An 18226-nucleotide genomic window follows, 5' to 3' on the forward strand; every position below is an offset into this window, starting at 1 on the left:
AACACTGAATTGCGTTTTCAATGGCTTTGAGTATATATGGATCATGATATAGAGACATAATTTACAAAATAAACTTTACATGTTATTCTTGATAAGTGCAAATACGCACTGACTGATCTTATACCTGCGAATAATGGTACTATATGCTGCAACAATCTGAAACACTAGCTTGTATATATGTTGTCTCTAGGCGTTAATGTATGGATCATCTCCACTGACCGAGTTGACATACGAAGGTCCTTCACTTCTGTTTATGTGACCGTAGCTATGCTCGTCACCGTCTTCACTTGCATTACGTTGTATTCCATTGTAGATATTTCTTTCAACATCATAGCTGAGGCCAGGATATGTCTTTGTGGTGCCACTGGTGGGAATATGGTCATCATCTCCCTGGGATTCATTAGAGATGCTCTGCACACCATAATGAACTGACGTTTCAGTATTAGGTGAATTACCGTGCGAGTTCCTGGATAGCTTGTTTACCATGCTGCAGCAATAGACGTTTTGCATACGATCATTGTATAATATTTACAAGGTTGCATTTTGACTTCATCGCCAAGTGCCATAATATCACACGTATAAATCAAACAGTTTGATGTACTTACATATATATGGTGAGCGCCACGATGATGAGACCCATGATACCACACACACGGCTAAGGGTAAAACAATACTTCCATTGTCTGAAACGAGATACATGAAGCCTTTAACGTGAAGATTTCTGCTTTTGTCTGTGCTTTCATTGCACAACTTGGGCTTACAAACACACGAGCGCGCGTGTATACACACACACGTGCATGCACACTCTTACACGAAATTATTTCAATATTTCGTATAACAATGTCATTGGTTGTCGTTATTACATGTACATATAGATACCTGTGTGTGTTGATGACAGGGCTGTAGATGTAAGGGATGTCATTGTGTCGGTTGATCCCTGAGCAGTAGTATAGGTAGTTCTTTCAGACAGTTTAGTGAAGCCGATGGATATCCGTAGTGTTGTTGCTATTGACGTAGTTAGTGAATCTGTATGGTAAATGAAACACCATGAGTGATTTCCTCTGTGATTAGTATGCATGGTCGTCGTGGGGATTCCGGAAAAAATACATGAGATTCCCAGAAACCGTCGCTGGTCTTAAGAGGCGACCAAATGGATCGGGGTGGTCACACTCGGTGACTTGGTTGATTGTGTGTCTACGTACCCAGATGGCGTGGATCGTTGCTCACAAATAACAATCACTGGATTGTCTGGTCCAGTTTCGATTATTTACAAACCGTCATCGTATATCTGCAATAATAGTATGGCAAACAAACACACAGAGCAAATCAAACTATTTCTCGACCTCTTAACAGAATAGGAACAATAGATAGGGATAGAAGTTGAGTTCTCGTTACTAATTAAACATGGGACAAGTCGCTTTGTCATTTCCTTCAGTCAGGCTCTCGGATTACACCTTCTGGAGTTGTGTTATGCCGCCTTTTACGGCAAGCATAGTCACCTTTTACGGCAAGCATAGGTTGCTGAAGACCTATTCTAACCGAGAATCTTCACCGGTCTCGTCATCAGGTGACACTCACCCATGGAAGTCAAAGGTGTACTTGTTGTTGCTGCAGTGGTCAGTGTGTCCAAAGTACTTGGACTGGTTGTACCTTGTGAACGTGATGACGCCTGTGGCATGGGTACTGGGGTGGTTGATGCATCCAATGTTTGTCGCCAAGTTATGTTCATTTGACCTGAAGCTGTGAACAATCATTTCTGTAGCAGTCTCTAGGTTCGAGTTCCATGTTGATCTTAAATAAGTGATGCAACTTCTGGACACGGGGGAAACTAGATGACCAAAGAGTAGTGGGTCATGCCATTTATTTACGGAGGAACTAGTTACCACACAAACAACTGTGAATACAATTTAATATGTTATAATATATGTTGAAAGCTACTGCATACCAGTCAAGTCATCATATTTTCTTAGTATATTACGGAACATTGTAAAAAAATGGCTTCTTTCCATTATGGCTACACTGTACTTTTCCTTTGAGGGAACCAGCAGTTCTGGAGAGGCTGTCACAATTTTTCAATATAATAAATTGAACAAATAAGAAACTATGTATATTTTATTGTCAGGATAGATTGGTTCATGAAAAGAAATTTATCATTAAATTGATCACACTGAACTGACTGAAGGTAGATTGAAATAATTACACGTTTTCTCGGAAAGCGAGGCAAAATTCAAATCAAGACCAGCATCAGATTCTATTTGTTAATTTATTGATAAATTGATGGTTAACAAATAACACATCAAAAGATAAATTTGATTTAAACTCTCATACATACCAGAAACACGTATCCATACATTTGATCCATTCTGATAATGGTTATCGTAGACTATTACTATTTCGGCAGCTGTCCCCGGCAACACCCTGTTGAATTGGTCTACGTTCACGTTTGTCCAGAGTTGTCTCCCGTCACCTGAGATGTTAAGTATCCCTGTCTTCATCCGCTCTTCTACCAATGATACCAGTATATTCTGCCCTGTGATCCTAACAACACAGCTGCTGTTTACACCGACACTGCCAGGGAAGCCCGGGGAATGGAGATACACCGACCCGTTTACTGTTGTTCTGTCAGTACCTGAACTACACATATCCATACTTCCTGAAACACAACGCATATAATAAGTAGAACAACTTACATGTTAGTATTGAGATTAGTGACATATTGTATCATAACAACTTGCTCCCATGCTGCTTGATTTCGTCTTGGCGCCCGGTGGATCAAGGATGAAGCTGAAACACTCATGGATCACTGGAAATGGTATAGCATTATTACCAGGGTCAAACTCAGGTCATGATGCAGGGACAGTTGGCATGTAGTTCTAGTCAGCTGGCATGAGCGACTAGTCAGGCTCTAGTCAGGAAGTTTAATCAGTTTGCAGTATCCTTTGGGTGTTAATTACAAAACTTATATACTATAATTGATGGCAGTGGTGGTGAAAGATGTTATGAAAGCAGTCCAGTATTCGTACGCGCTTGTTGTTTTGTTTTGTCATAATTATAATCACAAACAGAAGTCAGTGCAACACTTACCAGGTAACGAAATATGGTACTCAAACACGTGTAACCTTGACATGTCACGATGTATTAATGAATATTGTAACGAACAATATAATGATAAGGAAGAGAATTTTTGGATGGCAACTTCTTTATCATGAGGAAAACAACATTTTCGGAGTATATGCTTACTCCTTCATCAGGTGAATAATAATAATAATAATAATAATAATAATAATAATAATAATAATCTGTGTAATTTTCTGTAAAATGATGCCTGTTACCATATTTGTATCTCATACGTACATGTAACTATGGAAGAAACTAGAATTGTGATGATGCGAAATAGTTGACACAATAGACGCATAAAGCCACAATTAAATATGTGGCTGATCACGACAATGTCAATATTGTCCCATGTGACTTAATTTTCATATCCTAAAAGCCTGACACGATGGATGTTTTAAATGTAATTACATTTTTGCCTCAATCAGTTGTGAACTCGTGGTTGTGGCCTCAGGGAACTACACGCTCACCTCGAGATGTGAAGTCACGGACAACGACGATACAATCCAAACATGCATAACCAGAAACAGTTATCGCATGGTGCATGATACGTTGAACCGCGAATCCTTGATAACACAAGTGTTAATTCTCTACAGAAAGTATACTCTTGTTTGTTCCGTTTACTGACTTGCAATACATGTGCGTTTACTGTATGTCAGTAACATGTTGTCATGTTCCGATCTCCGAGCAGAGATTCCATCCACGAGACCATGTAGTCCATCATAAGGCTCATCAGTAAGTCTTGCAATGACATCAACAGGCTAGCATACCATGTTAGTCTTACATTATTCCTGCAGTGTCTCGCAGCAAAATTAACAAATTATCAGATGTTTGTTTGTTTGTTGTTAAACGCCGCACGCAAGATCAGCAATATTCCATCTACATGACGGCGAACTGCAAATAGTTTGGGACAGACAATCCAATGATTTACATCGTAAGCATCGGACAATGCAATTGAGAAACGATGGCCTAAAATCAAACAAGTCACTGATCAGTAAGCCTGGCCACTTGATCCTGTTAGTCACCGCTTAATTGCTGAGGACCAATTCTAATGATGATAGGTTCTTAGGATGCGACTGGATCACCCTTATGCCCCTATTATAATATGATATATTAAATGTCGTTATACGTTTACGCACTATGATTAATCTTATATCAATCTCACTTACACTCTGTCCCATCAGACTAATAGAGTCAAGTAGTATTTTTTTCTGATTTTAATCAAACCTTAATCTAACACATATATTTTTAAAATATGTTGACAAAAATATTTTTGTGCATTATGCCAAAGTGTGCGCAGGAATGCACTTTATCATCCAAAACTGGCTCCCACAGGAGATATCGCTAGGATTAGATCAAGCGATATCTACACTGTAGATATCGCTGCAACGAAATTACATCACAATGCTTTGCAGACCATTGTGACGTCACTGGTTACCATGACGTCACAATCAAATGACATCACTAATGGCTCTGCTACTGAAGCTGTTTTCAGTACTTTTTACACTGAAGACACTGCTAATTCCTGTCTACAAATTGAAAACGTGGAAAGAATGATGCTGGATGATAAATAAAATCTCACCCTCGTGTCTTTTGATATCAAATATATCCACACTCGTTGCTATATTTGATATCAAAAGACACGAGGGTGAGATTCTCTATGTATCCGATAATCTGGAAACGCTGAGTAATGTTCCAGCTTTACAACATCCTGCACATTATGGAATCTTGATCGGGCAAACCAGTGCACGGTAACACGAGCAACGTGCCAAGATGTAGAGTAGGATGACAGTTGGTTAGACAGAACAACACTTTGTAACCATCCTATCATTGCGATTTGTATGGGTGTTAGTGTGTTCTACTCCCGGAACCACCATGTAGGAAAATACATGCTTCTATGAATGTATTGTGCGATATGCAAACAATAACAAGAATTGCAAAGAAAGAGATTAGATGTCATGTACCACCACATCGACTGTCCATGAACGGCAAACACCTGCTGTGACCAGATCAATCTTTGATAGAAAACGGAAAATAACATGGTTCTTAAACGTACAGAACATTCACATATGTATTTATGATTATTGGGATTAATATCTAAAGTCATGCATGTGGGTTAAATTGAATCAGAGAGTGATATTACTGAAAACAACCCAAGTTGATTCCGTCAAGCAAGAACTAATTATAAAACATGTCACCTTTGATGCAGTTGTACTTTACGTCAGCAGCAGCATCTGTGATGTTACAGGTAAGGACGGATGCGGTTATGGCTTCACGGCATGACTGTTTCCCATTACAGTTGACGATCAGGCCATTCTGGCTGCTGGTGTGAACCTTACTGCACGACTCAGCTGATTTCAGACGACATGTCGCGGCGTCTCCATCTCCATACGCCTCTTGCTCGACATGTATCCATTCACCGACAGAACACTGAAGCTGCATTGTGAAGGTTCCCGACAACCCCTCTATACATCTGTTCCCAGTTCTGGTGTCACCTTTGAATATAACGTAACTCGTTCACTGTCAAATATACTTCGCAAAATATAGTCGAAATGTTTTTACGTCAGTCTCAGACCACATTGAAACAAACATGCTGCAATCAACATTGATCTGGAGGTGACAGGTGCATGAATGTATTTATGACAATTATCAATGAACACGTCCCATTTTAATTCTGGAAACCCAAAAGTCCAGAAACTCTAAGCTCTTTGCCCAGTCTCGGTTAAAGGTATTTACAAAATTAAACATGCCGTTTTCATGGGAACATACCAAGGAAGAAAAAATAAAAAAAAAATTGTTTAAAAACTCAATATTTGCCCATGGGCGAAGTGTGGCCCATGGGCGAAGTCTGGCCCATGGGTAGGCCCATGGGCAGGCCCATGGGCGAGAATATGTTCCTTTACTTAAAACTCATGTTTTTGTTTCGCAAATACATTTAATGTATTCATTCAAGTATCATGACACAAAATTTAACTCATTTTAACTTAATTCAACGATTTTATAGCGATATTGAAATATTTCGTCCATGGGCGAGAAAAAGGTTTGGCCCATGGGCGAGAACATGTTCCTGTACTTAAAACTCATGTTTTTGTTTCGCAAATGCATTAAATGTATTAAAAGAAGTATCATGACACAAAATTTAACTCATTTTAACTTAATTCAACGATTTTATAGCGATATTGAAATATTTCGCCCATGGGCGAGAAAAAGGTTTGGCCCATGGGCGAGAATATGTTCCTGTACTTAAAACTCATGTTTTTGTTTCGCAAATGCATTAAATGTATTGAAAGAAGTATCATGACACAAAATTTAGCTCATTTTAACTTAATTCAACTATTTTATAGCGATATTGAAATATTTCGCCCATGGGCGAGAAAAAGGTTTGGCCCATGGGCAGGCCCATGGGCGAGAATATGTTCCTTTACTTAAAACTCATGATCATGATTTTGTTTCGCAAATAAATTAAATGTATTCATTGAAGTATCATGACACAAAATTTAATGAAAAAATGAAAAAAAAATGTTCAAAAACTCAATATTTAGACAATGTCGCCCTATGGCGAAATGTGGCCCATGGGCCTGCCCATGGGCGAAGTCTGGCCCATGGGTAGGCCCATGGGTAGGCCCATCGGCGAGAATATGTTCCTTTACTCCAAACTCATGTTTTTGTTTCGCAAATACATTAAATGTATTTATTGAAGTATCATGACACAAAATTTAATTCATTTTAACTTAATTCAACGATTTTATAGCGATATTGAAATATTTCGCCCATGGGCGAGAAAAGGGTTTGGCCCATGGGCGAGAATATTTTCCTTTACTTAAAACTTATGTTTTTGTTTCGCAAATACATGCAGGTGTTCTTACTATTTTCATGGCACATGATGTAACTCAATTTTACTCAATTCAGCTATTTTACATATTTATTGAAATATTTCGCCCATGGGCGAGAAAAGGTTTTGCCTTCGAGCTCCTTGATTATTATATCATGCCAGAGTTCTGAAATTCAGTGACAATGTTGCTGAACAGTAGAATCTGATGGACGTTTTGTGCAGAACCTGTTTGACACTATGGGTTCCAGGACCACTAACACTCTGAGCTGAAAAAGTTTGATCCTAACCGCACCCAACACCTTTAATGAATCCGGCCTTATCTCTCAAAACGTTTTGGCAGTTTATCATACGAATTCATGTCCGTGTACAACATTAAACTTTAGTTAGTTTCTATTTCATTTCCCATTTTATGACCCGTTGATACATCCCACTGTGCAATTACGTGACAGGTACGCGTGCGCGTATTTAAATGGAAAAAAACTATTCGTCTTTTATTGCATAACGTTTGGCTGAATATCTTACATTCTAACGAAATCTCGAAATAATTATTTCATTACAAGCAGTGTCGAACTGACCAGTAGGTTTTATGTTTCAATGCGATTGAGGAAAACGTGAGTGAATATTGTGACACTAAAGCAACTTTTAACTGCATTGTCACTTTTGGTATGAAAATGGTAATAGTTAAGAAAAACGTAACAGCCTTCTTATGATAATTCTCATATTCTCTTTAGTACGTTGTATCTAATTACAGTGTCGGCCTTATTTACAGGTGATTCTACAATACTTGTTGTCGGTCAATTACAATCTGCCACACCACGCGTGAATAAACAGTTATGCAGGTGTTGCTGTGGGCAAATACCTAGCCTGTACATGTATGTTTTTGTGGATACATGTATTACATATTTTCGTTGATATGTGGATATATTAAGCACCAAGACACAAAAAGTTTATGAAAGATGAATTTGTGCCTTGATATATATATTCAACGCGAACGAAGCTTGTATTTTCTCCGCGATCCTGATGTGTATCATCGTTTAATTGGTCATTCATTAAAAGTATGTTGTGAGGCGATATCAAAGGAGCCGCTCAATATACACAGTGTCGTCCGTTTCGCGTGAACTACCACCCTACCCTGTCAGTAAGAGTTATGTAATCGGTACACAAATATATTTGGTGCGATGTCAGTGTGGAAGGAGTTTGAATTACGTCCGCCAGTGGCCACAGAAAGTATAGTACCAATCAAAAAGGCCAATGCCGTACTAATAACCTAGTGACTCGCGTAACAACGGCTGTCAATATGTCTGCTACATCTACCATACCATCATCCCTGTCACAACTGGCGTATTAACGGTTTATTCAAAAACTTATTGTAGAAATGTCGTTACCAGACTAACGTACGTCGTATTCAGTCCTCAACTGGATGTCACATTCCTTATATCAGTTAACAGCCCTGTTTGTGAAAATATGTATAAGATAAGATAAGATTTAAAGACTAATAAAATCAATTGTAAGACCGCATAGACCATAAAACCGAATAAAATATGTCTTGCTATCATCTCTTGTCTATTAGATGATGGCAATGACCGGAAATGTTATAACGTTAGATTAAGAAGGAGAAACATTAAAGTGTTTTACAATACTTGGAAACATGAGCAATAAGATGTAGCAACATAAACATGCATGGAATAGGGAAAAAGGATGAAAACAAATTGAAAGGATTTTAATACAAAATTATCGAACTAAATAACTTGCCTGAACAGAAGGGGTACCCAAACTTGTTTGACAGTTATTCGTGTGTTGTAGACTGTCGAATGGGACTCATGTGTGTACGTAGGGTACGCATATCTATTGCAAGTTTTAGTACTCATACACTTTCTCTTTTTGTGTTTTGTTTGTTTGTTAGTTGTATAACGCCACACTTAGCAATATTTCAGCTGTATGAAGGCGGTCTGTAAATAATCGAGTCTGGACCAGACAATCCAGTGATTGACATCATGTGCATCGATCCACGCAATTGGGATACGATGACATGCATCAACCAAGTCAGCGAGCCTGACCACCCGATCCCAGTAGTCGCTTCTTACGGGTCTATTGAATGCGGGGATTTGTGTAAAGTCATCAGACAGCATACAATGCCAACTCAAAAATTATACTCAGTTTCTCCGCAAAGTAATATAGTACGGTACTTAGAGTACATGTGAGTTTATACTCAGATTAGGGAGATGTTTAATCCATATAACGTGTTATTATTCTACCTAACAATGTATTTAATGAAATGAATGCAAAACAAACTCAACGGCTAAAAGGTTTCATTGAAAAAACTACCCCTAGTCTTGACTAATAAAACAACTGCAACCCGACACAGATTAAACGCAACTTACAAACACAGTCATAATCTGGTTAGTCTGTATCACTCAACGAGGCCGCTTACTCTGCCCACAGTATGACAGTATTGGGCAGTTCAGTAATTAGGAGCCAAAACCAGGCAGGTACGCTGGTCACACTTGACTGGTCTGACTGATGATTAGGTCGTCTGACAATTGGGAGTGAACCATAGCAAGAAGTATCTGCGAAACTATTTGCTCCTTTTATGGGACCGATTAGTTTTATGACCATGGGCCTCGGCACAAGCGTGGTGTTGGATGACAAGTTATACATGTACATCCGATATGGTGACTGTTTTTCGCTATTCATATTCTAAATACATTCATTATACCACCACATTTTAGTACTCCTTGAAACTTTACAATCACTTCAATATGTACAATAGATTGAACGAGAACACTTGATATATTGCAGATTATTAAATCATTGTCTCTATTATCAGCCGCTACGTTTGTATCGTTTGCATTGTACAAAGAAATATTTTATCTGTCCTTTTGCAGATTTAGCCTCAGAATGTGCTCATTCGAATTAGGAACGAAAATAATTGCTTATCATGAGTATATATGATACAGTTAAAAGTTACTTGTACACTGTAGACGTATTCACTTTAAAGTCGCATACGACCTTCGCGAGCGAGTTGAATGATCCAGGTTAATTGGAACGAAGTCTAGAAAGGGTTATAAAGTTGTGTATTTGGTAATGTGTAGGTTTGTTAAATATAATTTTTAAATTCCTTTTATTTCAATATGTAAAAACATAACTATGCGCTTAAAAACAGAGCTGACTTGATGGGAGATAGCCACCTCAGATTGTCTGTTGGACACGGTTTAACCTTACTGTGTCCTCACCCTGGTTGTTGTTACCGTTGTTATAAGGGATTAAGAGCTACGGCTCATTGCATTTTTGGTTACAGTCTGTATCACTAAAGTGGACATGTGCAGGTGAACTCTGTTCAATTAGTATATGAAATGCCCCAAAATGTGAACTCCAGACAATAATAACCTGAGGGTAAATCCACGTGCGTCTGCCTTTCCCCTCGTTCACCTTCGAAATCCTTGATTATTATATCATGCCAGAGTTCTGAAATTCAGTGACAATGTTGCTGAACAGTAGAATCTGATGGACGTTTTGTGCAGAACCTGTTTGACGCTATGGGTTCCAGGACCACTAACACTCTGAGCTGAAAAAGTTTGGTCCTAACCGCACCCAACATCTACAAGTTTGTAAGCATGCTGAGACCTTTCTCAAAATTCAGACCGGTGGCAGGCTGCCAACAAAGAGAAGAAAATATCGCAACCCCGACACGAGTGTGCTCAGTCAAACAATGAACTTACGACCGGCAGAAAACAACTCCAGTTGAATATGCCGATGTTGTATCTGAGCCGTGTTGGCCTGAAAATTTAAAAATGCTAATTAAATCCAAAATCGTATAATTATTTTTAATAGAAACCGTATCTTGATTTGTTCTTGCACTGCATCATATCGTGTATTTCATCTGTATATGTGTAATGTGTATATGTATCAATGACTACACTTATACCGCATATTCTGCAACAGACTATAATTAATCACCTTATTATTGTCTCTCCATTTACCATGGCTGACTGCACAAATACCCTTTTAACAGTGGACACCGATATCAGTATACATGTAGGCTTTTTGTTCAAAAAGGAATATGCAGGAAATTATATGTAACAATTAACTGTGTACTAATTACATGTTTGAATGTTATCAGTTTTACGTTCTGAGATACAGTGATGTAAGCATCTTCTAAAATCTTCTAAAAATATAATATAAAAATACAAAACTCTCTGCCGTAATTTTTTGTGGAAATCATTCGATCAAGTAAAAATGACTGCGTGACAAGACGAATCAACTATTTATACCCGATAAAAGAAACTGCCGTATTTTAGGAACAGTGCTATAACAAGACATTTGAAATTTCTAACAAGCAGATACATAAGAGACAGTGACTAGACTACAGGTACGTAATCCGTATCAATCAAAGGTGTAAAAAACTGAAAATCATTACTATATTTATTACAATGCAAATACTTTAGTGATACATTTTTTAGAGGAGAGGGCATACACACAAGTATATTGCTTCCGTGTGTGAATGCAGGTTGTACTTGGTATCTCAGTTCTCAGTTTCATACCGGTTGTATAACTGAATTTGTATATGGAACCATGCGTACAGCATGACAATTACTTGCTATTCGTCAGTTTACAACACACATAACACGTTAGAATGTAAGATATTCAGCCAAACGTTATGCAATAAAAGACGAATAGTTTTTTTCATTAAAATACGCGCACGCGTACCTGTATATTGCATACCTAGTGTCACGTAATTGCCCAGTGTGATGTATCAACGGGACATAAAATGGGAAATGAAATAGAAACTAACTAAAATTTAATGTTGTGGAAAATAACTCCAATGAATTGGAGTACACGCACATGAATTCGTATGATAAACTGTCAAAACGTTTTGAGGGGTAAGGCCGGGTTCATTAAAGATCGCTACAATATGTAAAACAGGTGAAATTTGTAGAACTAAAGGAAACATCCAACCAAATGCCCTTTTTAAATAGTAATGTAATGATATAATATAAAGTATATTTCACATGATACAATATACTTTGCAAACAGTTAGTTGATGCTTGAAAGGGACTGACGAAAACATGGGCGAAATATTTTAATAACGCCGTAAAATAGTTGAATTAAGTAAAAATTAGTTAAATTTTGTGTCATGATACTTGAATAAATACATTTAATGTATTTGCGAAACAAAAACATGAGTTTTGAGTAAAGGAACATGTTCTCGCCCCTGGGCCTGCCCATGGGCCAAACCTTTTTCTCGCCCATGGGCGAAATATTTCAATATCGCTATAAAATCGTTGAATTAAGTTAAAATGAGTTAAATGTTGTGTCATGGTACTTGAATGAATACATTAAATGTATTTGCGAAACAAATACATGAGTTTTAAGTAAAGGAACATATTCTCGCCCATGGGCCAAACCTTTTTCTCGCCCATTGGCGAAATATTTCAATATCGCTATAAAATCGTTGAATTAAGTTAAAATGAGTTAAATTTTGTGTCATGATACTTCAATAAATACATTTAATGTATTTGCGAAACAAAATCATGAGTTTTAAGTAAAGGAACATGTTCTCGCCCATGGGCCTGCCCATGGGCCAAACCTTTTTCTCGCCCATGGGCGAAATATTTCAATATCGCTATAAAATCGTTGAATTAAGTTAAAATGAGTTAAATTTTGTGTCATGATACTTCAATAAATACATTTAATGTAAGCTGACACGCCGTGATATAACTGGAATAATGTTAAAAGCGGCGTTAAACCCAACTCACTCACTCAATAAATACATTTAATGTATTTGCGAAACAAAATCATGAGTTTTAAGTAAAGGAACATATTCTCGCCCATGGGCCAAACCTTTTTCTCGCCCATGGGCGAAATATTTCAATATCGCTATAAAATAGTTGAATTAAGTTAAAATGAGCTAAATTTTGTGTCATGATACTTCAATAAATACAGGGGGCACGGGTGGCCCAGTCGTCTAAGGCGCCGCGATTCGCTGTGCAGAGTTGCGTCCCCTGGACACGCCAGAAACCTATGATTGTGGGTTCGAATCCCGGTTCGCCCCAATTATGTTTCTAGGTTTGTCAGCACCATACCCGTGTTCGTGGGTTTCACCGAAGTGGTAACCGTCTTAGACCTGCATCACTTCGGGCTTTCCTCCCACATTAAGCTGACACGCCGTGATATAACTGGAATAATGTTAAAAGCGGCGTTAAACCCAACTCACTCACTCAATAAATACATTTAATGTATTTGCGAAACAAAATCATGAGTTTTAAGTAAAGGAACATATTCTCGCCCATGGGCCAAACCTTTTTCTCGCCCATGGACGAAATATTTCAATATCGCTATAAAATCGTTGAATTAAGTTAATATGAGTTAAATTTTGTGTCATGATACTTGAATGAATATATTAAATGTATTTGCGAAACAAAATCATGAGTTTTAAGTAAAGGAACATGTTCTCGCCCATGGGCCAAACCTTTTTCTCGCCCATGGACGACATAGTCTAAATATTGAGTTTTTAAACAATTTTTTTTTTTCATTTTTTCTTCCTTGGTATGTTCCCATGAAAACGGCATGTTTAATTTTGTAAATAACTTTAACCGAGACTGGGCAAAGAGCGTAGAGTTTCTGGACTTTTGGGTTTCCAGAATTATAATGGGACGTGTTAATGTAATATTGTGTGAGACAATACTGAGGAAATCATGATGTTTGAATATGTAACTGTTGAGTCGTTCATTATCGCATTCCATTTGTCACTAGAAATTACGTGTATTTATGTATTTTGCTGTCAGTTAAATTATAGAAACGAATCCCGTGACATTTTAAAGAAATGATGTCATGACTGACATTTTTCCGTCTAAGTCTGATATTGGCTATTGAATTAATATTGTAGTAATGGTCTCAAATCTATCAGAAATAATAAAATTGTATTTGCGTAAATAAAATTATTGATGCGAATTTCCAAATCTGATAGACTGTTTTGAAATACATGTAACTTTATGCTTTTTGATACCATCTTATGTTTCCTTGACAAGTCGTGTATCAACACTAGAAAGTGTAAATGCAAGTGCCATCAAAGGAGTTGAACATTTAAGCTGTTGTGTTTTTGCATGTATGTACTTTTAGTCACAACAAATCACAAGTACCAAGATCAAATGGCAACTATTGTCGCAATTTCTCGATTTCACTCAAAGATTAGTAAGCAAACACGTCCCTGATGAAATTACAGTTACCAACACGAACAATCTTGGTACACGTACTGAAGTACACAAACCAATGGAAAGTCTATCTGCCTATTTACTCACCGTGTGCAGCCAATACGAAATACACACAAGCCAGAAACACTCTTTCAGTATGCATAGCTGTTAAATGTCAGTCATCAGAAGTACACTACATCTTTTCTGTATGTCCGTGGATACAACAAGTCGACTCTATTCAGGCATTACATGTCGTAAAACGGTTGTGTTCCTATTTTGTATGTAGCAAGTCCCCTCTCGGAAAGTCCCGCACCTTGAATCACAGACAGTGTAAACAGCTTCACTTCTGAACACTTCAAACCTGTTAGCACGTAATCACTTTCCTGGGACATCTTAAATCTGTCATTGTGTCCCAAGGAATCATTCGGGTACATATACTGGAACATCTAACACCATAATCTTACACATATCACAAAGACACAATGGTAAACTGAACAAACACAAATTAACGAAATGTCATAACCAACACAGTGACAATATGTACAATCCTCACAAGGTAGCTTCGAGCTATTGATAGCACATATGCATTAGTAAAACGTCCCTGGTGGCCCACGAACAGGGAAGTTGACTGCATACATGTGTGTTTAATGTCGCGTAACTGTATGTTGCGAGCATACTCAAGGGCTAGACTGTCTCTCTTGTTGCAACAGAGAGCTTCTTTATGCATTGCTTTTATGTTCCGACTCTAGAAGGGTTATTTTGTACAACATTGTGGATATTAGCAGTTTGATAGCTGAACGATCGACTGGAGGTGGGTGGTAGAGGGGGTAACGGTATATGGAGAATTGACTCTGATATTCTATAAACAACTACTTAAAGAGTGTAGTGTGAAATGGAGACAACTTCACATTTGTTGCACTGACATATGTAACTGCTTAACAATGCTTCTACTCTCTTCCCGAAGAACTTTATAACAGTAGTGTATCTACTACAAGAGACAGGGTCGCCTGATTTCATATTTGGTGGCCACTATAAGTCTTTCTAATATTATCTATATAATTTTATAACTTATTGCTTCAGCCATGTGTGGATATCTTTTTTTAAACGTCGGCACAGCTCCTTCATAACCTTGGCATGTCAATATGCATTAATGAATACTGAAACGAACAATATTTCGTTCGCAAGACTAACACTGTTATGAGGATGTCTATATACTACTACTACTACTACTACAAGTAATAATACTTTTAGATATCGTCCCATCTTTCATACATGAAACAAATGACGCAATATATTTTCCTGTTTCCTTTTGCCTGTTAATCATGCATTATAATGGATGTTTTAAAGGTAATTACATGTTGGGCATGAAATCCCAACAGTCATGAAATCGTGGTGGTGGCCACAAGTTACTAATCGTTGACCTCTAGGTGTGAAGTCAAGGACAACGTTTCAAATACGATAATATCAACATAAATATAAGATCAACATAATGACAACCGCGTCAATTCTCTACTTATTTGTTATTTTACTGTTTTTGTTCTCAATACATGTGTGTATAGTGTATGTCAGTTACTTGTTGTCATGTTCTAATCACCAGCAGACGCTCTATCCACTAGACCACGGAGGCGCACCATCTAGTAAGTCTTCGAGTAATCGAGTCTTGACCAGACAATCCAGAGAGTGCCATCGTAAGCATGGATCCACTCATGATCAATTGGGATACGATGGCCTTCATCAACCGAGTCAGCGAGTCTGACCACTCGATCCCTTTAAGCCTCAGTCACACAGACAATGCGACCGCGATGCAACCTCCTGGTGGCCAAAATATTTGACTATCGCAATAAGGTTTCAGGTGTTTCACTGAGGTCGCTACAATGTTTCAGAGCAGTCGCAAAACCCATTCGGTCGCAACCAGTCTTTTGACTATTTGGGGTTCATTTCTAAAAACATTCATGTGGGTTTTATTGAATCAGTAACTCATCATTAAAAGCAAACCATGATGATTATGACAGTTTGACCAGATACTAAATGTGCGTCTCACCTTTGATGCAGGTATACTGAACTTCAGCAGCAGCATCTGTGTGTTACAGTTTATACGGGGTGTTGCGATCAAAACTTCATGGCATGATTGTTTCCCATTACAGTTGACGATCAGGCCATTCTGGCTGATGTTGTGAACCTTACTACACGACTGTGCTGATTTCAGACGACATTTCGCGGCGTCTCCATCCCCATACGCCTCTTGCTCGACATGTATCCATTCACCGTCAAAACACTGAAGCTGTACTGTAAAGGCTCTCGACAACCCCTCTATACATCTGTTCCCAGTTCTGGTGTCACCTTATATATACACTTATATATTTATTTATTATAACTCAATCACAGTCTAATTAATATACCTCGTTAAATATAATGTAAAACATTTTACTGCAGTCGCAGGTAATTTGAGTGAGAGGTGCATTAATGTATTGATGACCTATGGAAATGTAATTCTGTATCAAATAACACATTACTCATGGAATGGTATAAGTACAAAACATGTAACATTTAAGTCGAGTCTTAGCAGCTTTCATCCTCAAAATTTCATTATAGATCATGGTGATCAGTAAACCACGCACACGAATTTCGTATTTTGCACTTAAAAATGTACGCAAGTCTTTGTCTGATATAGCCTATTGTATGAATGCTGCAGAAAGTTGTAATGTCTCAAATCTATATAACAAATCAGAAATCCAAGGATCGTATTTGCGTGAATAGAATTATTGATAGAATGTCCATATCCGATAGATTGTTTGAAATACTTGTATCTTCATGCTGTTTAATATCCACTTTCTGTTTCCTAGATATACAATGTAGCAAAACACTAGTATGTGTAAATCCTAGTACGTTGTTACATTCAGTGACTTCACAGGAGCATCTATATGGTTGTATGACAGTGTATTTTATTGTTTGACAGTGATTGTAACTGTATTACATTGTTCCTGTTGAGATTCGTTAGACGCTCATTATATTGTGTTTGGACAGTGATCAGTCGTCAGGAAGTTACTATACTTAGATGAGGGTGAGGGCACTGTCTGGAATGTTCCAGTGACTGGGTAGGTTGTATATAAGAGGTCATCAATTGAGTTGATAATATATATATATAAACAAACAAACAAACAAACATGTATATATATAAAAACAAACCAATATATATATATTGGTTTGTTTTTAAACAAAGATCCATATGCAAACGAATAGGATTACCACCCCCACCATCCCCGTTTTAGGATTAAAATATTGAAGTCTGATGACAATGTAGTTGCCAACATGAACACATACATGTGTTACACAAACTGAAGTACACAAATGGAAAGTCTGTCAGTCCTTTTACTCACCTTGTACAGCCGATATGACATACACGAAAAGCACAAACACTCTTCCAGCATGCATAACTATTCAATCTCAGTTCTCAGAAGTACAAGACATCCTTTCTGCATGTCCATAGATACACAACATGTCGACTCAGGCAATTCATGTCGTAAAACTATTGTATTCCTATTCAGTATGAATTATGACGCCTTTATGAAAGTCCCATACAATCACGGTTGAATCACATGCAATGTAACTAACAGAAGGTTCATGCATGTCAAACATATCAGCACGAAATTACTCTCGGACATCGATTTCCGACCACATGAATCATTCAGTTAAACCAAAGCCTTACACATATCGCGATGCCAAACGTAGTATTTCAATGTAAACTGAACCTATGTCATAACCAACACAATGAAAACAAGAACCAAAAGTCTCGCCAGGTATGATAGCAAATACGCGTGAGGAGAATGTCTCTGGTTGTCTGGTTGGCTGCGAACAGGGAAGAAAATAACTATATGTGTTTCATGTGGTGGAACTACATCGCAATTTGTATTTGTTTGTATTCCGACTCTACAAGGATTATTTTCTACAATACTGAGACTGTTATAATTCTGATATCTAAAGGATTGATTGATGGTGGGGGTAGTTTGTGAATGTGTGTGTGTGAGTGTGAGCTTGTGTGTGCATGTGAGTGTGTGTGTGTGTCATTGTGTGTGCGAGAGAGAGAGAGAGA

The 18226-nt window shown here is 37.8% G+C and overlaps 1 pseudogene; it reads right to left on the bottom strand.

The window, feature by feature from the left end:
• Positions 1–186: 186 nt before the first annotated feature.
• On the bottom strand, positions 187–14299 carry LOC139475928 (uncharacterized; annotated as a pseudogene).
• Between the last annotated feature and the right edge of the window lie 3927 nt (positions 14300–18226).

The sequence above is a fragment of the Haliotis cracherodii genome, unplaced genomic scaffold, assembly GCF_022045235.1.
Source record: "Haliotis cracherodii isolate W230 unplaced genomic scaffold, xgHalCrac1.p SCAF_3, whole genome shotgun sequence".
NCBI lineage: Eukaryota > Metazoa > Mollusca > Gastropoda > Lepetellida > Haliotidae > Haliotis > Haliotis cracherodii.